At 41.0% G+C, this 5,841-nt stretch overlaps 1 protein-coding gene across 5 annotated transcripts in view; it reads left to right on the forward strand.

Moving 5' to 3' along the window:
* EXOC4 (exocyst complex component 4) overlaps positions 1-5,841 on the forward strand; it is a 750,505-nt gene that overhangs the window by 133,831 nt on the left and 610,833 nt on the right. The gene's annotated exons all lie outside the window — the stretch shown is intronic.

Raw genomic sequence — 5,841 nt, forward strand, 5'->3', positions numbered from 1 at the left:
TAAACTTCATCATATCTCATATCTGTAGAGTCATTTTTGGATACAAATGAAAGGGCCTTAAATAGTTGATTAAAAGTGTTAACTAAAATAGAAGGAAGTTGAAACATCTTTCAACCATCTGTAGATCTTAGAGCCTCGCTGAATCACTTTACTCACTACAGTGTTGCCTTTAGTAGTCTCTGAAATGGCATTAGAAGTAAACTCAAGAATTCTTATTATCTAGAAATATTCTTAGTCATTTATGCATTATCAAGACATTTCCCTTTTCCGGTGCTGTACCTGACCTCTGCCAGTACATTTAGCACGTTCTTACACTTGCAGAATTCTAACTAGATCTTATCACAGATTTTTAAATCTGTAGATTTAATATTTTTGAGACTCAGCATCAGCAAAAGTAGCACAATTTCTTGGTCTTTACATTCCGTCTAAACATGTATTGACATTCTCAAGAAAGGTGTCTGAACAAAAATCCCGACACCAAATAGCCCGATGAAGGTATCTCTGGGTACAAATTATGATCAGATTATGAGAGCCTTATCTTCAAGGTCACAAAAATATGCCAGCTTAGGGAAAGCTGTGCCCCGGTGTCAAGTGGAACATGAACTAGTTTATTTGGAACTCATGCAGTGTTGTGTTTACTGAAATACTTGAATGTATGTTCTCATCTGCTGCCTGTCTTTTTAAAAGTCATGGAGTAAATCATTATAACAAAGCAGTTTTTTCCCCTTGATGTTGACTTGCAAGTGTTTTGTTCCTTTCTAGTGCAGTTTACTTCTAAGTGTGGCCTTTGAAAGGAGGAGGTAGGCCCCCTAACTGTTAAAGTGGATCATGAACTAATAATAACCTGTCCTTCAGTGAGCTAGTTTACAAGAGTATATTGCTTTGGGGGAGTTGTTACTTGACTGTTGGGCCAGGGTTAGTCCTGCTCTGCAGTGGACAGTCTAACTTTAAGCCTTGTAAGGGTTTCTAGAGTATGCAGAATTCCTGATTTATACCTGCTAAGTACTTGAGAATTCACCTTTTTAAAAAAATCCTTTAAATTTTTATTTATTTATTTATTTATTTATTATGTTAAATATAATTTATTTTCAAATTGGTTTCCATACAACACCCAGTGCTCATCCCAGCAGGTGCCCTCCTCAATGCCCATCACCCACTTTCCCCTCTCCCCCACCCCCCATCAAGTTAACATACAGTGTTGTATTAATTTCAGGTATATCATATAGTAATTCATCAGTTCTATGCATTACTCAGTGCCCATGAAGATAAGTGTAGTCTTAATCCCCTTCACCTGTTTTACCCTTTTGCCTCCCCAACCCCCCACCATGGTAGCCATCTGTTTGTTTTCTATAGTTAAGAGTCCATTGTTTGGTTCATGTATCTTTTTTTTTTTCCCTTTGTTCATTTGTTTCTTAAATTCTACATATGAGTGAAATCACACCGTATTTGTCTTTCTGCGACTGGATTATTTCACTTAGCATTATACTCTCTAGATCCACCCATGTTGTTGCCAATGGCAAGATTTCATTCATTTTTATGGCTCAATAATATTCCATTGTGTATATACCACATGTTCTTTATCCATTCATCTATCAATGGACACTTGGGCTGCTTCCATAGAGAATTCAGCTTTTTGGGGGTCAGTGTGTGGTGGGCGGGAATTAGTTAGCTGACAAAAAGTAGCATGTTGTGGTGGCATTTGGAGGATTAGATACACTTCTGTTTGAATGTATTTGGATATTTTAATATTTTCTTCTTTATGGGTGGTAACGTCTAATCTTTTTTCCACATCCAGGTGTAGAGTGTTTTAGTGTTGATTCTGAAACCTCACAATTGTATGTTAATCCCAAGCCAGCATGGAGAATCAAATATACTTGAGTTAATTAAAACAGAGCCTGGTCGTAAGCCTAATTCATATGACAGCAGCAAGCATGAGAAAAAAGTAGTATTCATAAAGAACATTTTTTCCATAAATAAATCCTTAAATCATACTAAAATTTAAAAGGAGAGATAAACTCTTTTTCTTTCTTTTCCCATGAAAATAAAATCCAAGAGTGACTTCTAGTCGTTGTGTTGACTTTCTCGAAACACTGGTTGATGGCAAACTACCAGGCAAGTGCTCCGTCTCTTTCTTACAGGTGCTGAAAGCGTTGTTGGTGCTCAGTTCATATTTAATAATAACATTATTCAGAGTTGAAATGTGGCTGGTACACCAGGGTTAATGCCAGTGCTCTTAGGAGAGGGTGATTGGCATTTTAATCAGCACAAATGTTCAGAACCTTTGTCTAAATGACTATATTTCTAGCTCTTCGGATTTCCCTGCTCTGTGTGGTTCAGCACCAATTCAGAGGGGAGAGCTCCATCTACCGAAGGCCCATATCAGAATGATTCCTTCTGTTGAGTTCAGTGATTTTCCTTTTGCACAGCTCGTTGAATTTTCTTCCGATATATAGGCTCCGATGGAGGTAATGCTGAAACTGGTAATTTTGTTGTTTCAAAACCAAATTTCTTGTCATTTTGCTTGGTGCTTAAATCTAAAGGAGTTATTAGGGAGCATTCTTAATTCATTTAATAATCGTGTTTTGTTGGGACTTAGTAAAATGGTAAAGACTGCCCTTAAGAAAATGTTGCCATAGGTGGTTTTTCTTTACTTATCCCTTCCTTGAATCCCCTTCAATACCCTCACATTGGCATTGTATTGGTGATGTCTGAGGTATTAAAAGTGACTTTGGTGTCAGATTGCCACTTGATTTTCAGTCTAACCGACTTGGCTGGCTCTGGGATATTGTGAAAGTGACTTAAGTTTTTTATAAACCTCAGGGTACTTGTGGGCCATGCTTAATGCATTTGGATTTTGTTGGAGAGGCAATAGAGTCTTTCAAGAGTTTTAAATAGGGGACCATTCACATTTGCATTGTGGATCCGATCAGAGATCTTGGTGGCCATGACTCTGGACGTCAGCCTCTTCAGAGACTGCCCAAGATGCCTATTCTTGCATTCGCTCACATTGATCAATGAAGGAGTGTGAAGGTGAGGCCATCTTTGCTCTGAAGGGCCCTTCTAGCTCCAAAGCTCCCCATGGTGTCAGCTCATGCTCTTCTTGGGCCTTTATTGGGGCTTGATATTTCCCTCCATCCTGCTTCTCTTCTCTGAAAGGAAACTGTGGGTGTTGATCCCAAGAGTACTCCTAAATAAACATCCGGCATGCAAAACTCTGTCCTGGTCTGGTTTCTGAGGACTCCAGTTTGGGACTTTGGATGATAGAGACCGAATTATGGAATTTGGACGTTTACCCGTAGGTAATAGGGGGCCCATTGGGGATTATTTGAGCAGAGAAGTAACTCACTAAAGCAGTGTATTAGGATGTGTAATCTGGCATCCACGTGGATCCCACAGAGGGGAGGCGGGAGTAACCATTATGAGAGGGTGAATGGAGCAAGAGTCCGTAGGTACTATTGAAATAGGGAGAAATGGCACGTTGCCACCCACCAGCTGTGTGGCCTTGGGAAAATCTTAACCTCTTTATGCCCTATATTCCTGGTCTGTGAAATGAGGGAATTAATATATGTATCATAAGGCCGTTGAGAGGATTAAATGAGATAATGTCACATACATATTTAGGGTTTAGTAAGTGCTGTTTCCTTTAAATAGATTTATTAATCACAGTGTCATTACTGACACACACGTGCACACACGCACGCGCCCACACACCTTCTGCACCCGTAGTGTGCTATTCTGCCTCTTGCTTAAAACCTTTCAGCTTTGCCTTTTCCACACTTCTTAAGTGTCGCAGCCAAGGGCTTTTCCTCCGTCGCGGTGCTCGCCTGTCATCTCCTCACCTTTGTGTTCCCACAGTGCATGCAGCAGGCCAGAAAATTTCATGTTCTTCGTGCCTCTTTGCTTGTGGGCATGCTGTTTACTCTTGTTTCTGTGCCCTGGCTCTGTGGTCTCCCTGGTGAATTTCTATTCCAGCTTCTACGTTCCCGTTCAGATAACCTGTTTTTTTAAAAAGAATTACTAACTTCCTGGTCTGTATATGGTATACATTTGTTCCTCAGACTTAACGCACCGCGATGCTTTTGTGTATACTTAACCGCTTTCATCGTGACCTTTCCCAGGTTGTATTCATGGTTGATTTCTCCACACACGGCATGGTGTTGATGGCACATCCTGGGCACTCGATAAATGTTTATTAATTTTTTTAAAGTTTCTTTATTTATTGTGAGAGAGACAGAGACAGCGTGAGTGGGGAAGGGGGCAGAGACAGAAGGAGAGAGAGAGAATCCCAAGCAGGCTCCCTACTGGCAGCACAGAGCCGATGTGGGGCTTGAACCCATGAAGCCGTGAGATCATGACCTGAGCCAAAACCAAGAGTCGGACGCTTAGCCGACTGAGCCGCCCAGACGCCCCTCAATAAATGCTTATTAAAAGTAGGTTGACAAGGGATTCTGCACGGTGCCAGCAGTGGTCAGCGTTGCACAGACTCAAGGCAACTTGCGTATCGCCCCGAGGATTCACAGAATCTGGGAACGCCGCACAATGCCGGGGTGTGTGCACAGAGGGTTCACAGAATCTGGGGAGGCCGCACAGTGCCGGGGCGCGTGCACCACGGGTTCCCTGGATCTGGGGAGGCCGCACAGGGCGCGTGCACTGAGGGTTCCCAGAATTTGGGGAGGCCGCACCGGGCCGGGGCGTGTGCACAGAGGCTGTGTTGCATCAGTGCATCCTTTGGTAGGTTGGAAGTCTGCTTTGCATATCGAGGACATGCATTCTAGAACCCTGGCCTAATAGAAGATCCTGATACCTTACCAGCTACACCTGGTGACTCCAAGACGTCTTGTCAGTTGGTGACTTCTTGTTCTGGGAGGTCTGGTATTGGAACAAGCCTGTATGCCATCTCTCTGATGGAGAATGTCGTTGGATCTGCTTTCTTTGAAATTCTTTCTTGGACTCACCTTGTCTGTCACAGATTTATCAGTTTAGTTCTTCAGAGTTATACATTCTTTCTCCACTCACTGGTCTATTTAGGTAAAGTAATTTTTATTTTTATTTATTTTTAAGTTTATTCACTTATTTTGAGAGACAGCAAACAAGCACGGGAGGGGCAGAGAAAGAGGGAGAGAGAAGATCCCAAGCAGGCTCTCTGCCATCAGCACAGAGCCTGACGCAGGGCTTGAACTCATGAACTGCGAGAAAATGACCTGAGCCAAAATCAAGAGTCAGATGTTTAACAGACTGAGCCACCCAGGCACCCCTAGATAAAATAATTTTTAAATTGTAATTGTCAAAATCAGTAAAATTGGTCTTAATAACCTCATAGTACCTTACAAGTTGAGTACAGGATCTTGAGTCTAATAGGATAAGTCATGCTGAAACAACTTGATAGAAATTAGAAATTTAGAAAGGGAGGCTATATTGGGGAAAACATATTTATTTTAGGTCGATGTCAAAATGATAGTGGGTGTCAAAGATGAAATTTAAAAAGCAGTAGTTCAAGATGGAAGTTAGGAGAGGCACTGTAACTTTTACCCGTAGGGTTTTTTTTTTTTAACTTAAACTGTAAGAAATATTGAAAGGTAGTACAAATAAACATTATAGACTTGTCACCTAGATTTGCCAGGTCTTAAAATTTGCCAGATTTATGTAGTTTCTCTCTGTGTGTACATATTCTATATTGTATGTATATATGCACACACACAAGTATAAAAATATGTGTGTATTTGTAACACACATCAAGACACTTTATCCTTAAATCCTTTAGCTTATATCTTCTCACAAAAAGAGCATTCTTTTACATGGCTGAATTCAGTACTGTTATTACACACGATATTGATACAATAT

The sequence above is a fragment of the Panthera leo genome, chromosome A2, assembly GCF_018350215.1.
Source record: "Panthera leo isolate Ple1 chromosome A2, P.leo_Ple1_pat1.1, whole genome shotgun sequence".
Classification (NCBI taxonomy): Eukaryota; Metazoa; Chordata; class Mammalia; order Carnivora; family Felidae; genus Panthera; species Panthera leo.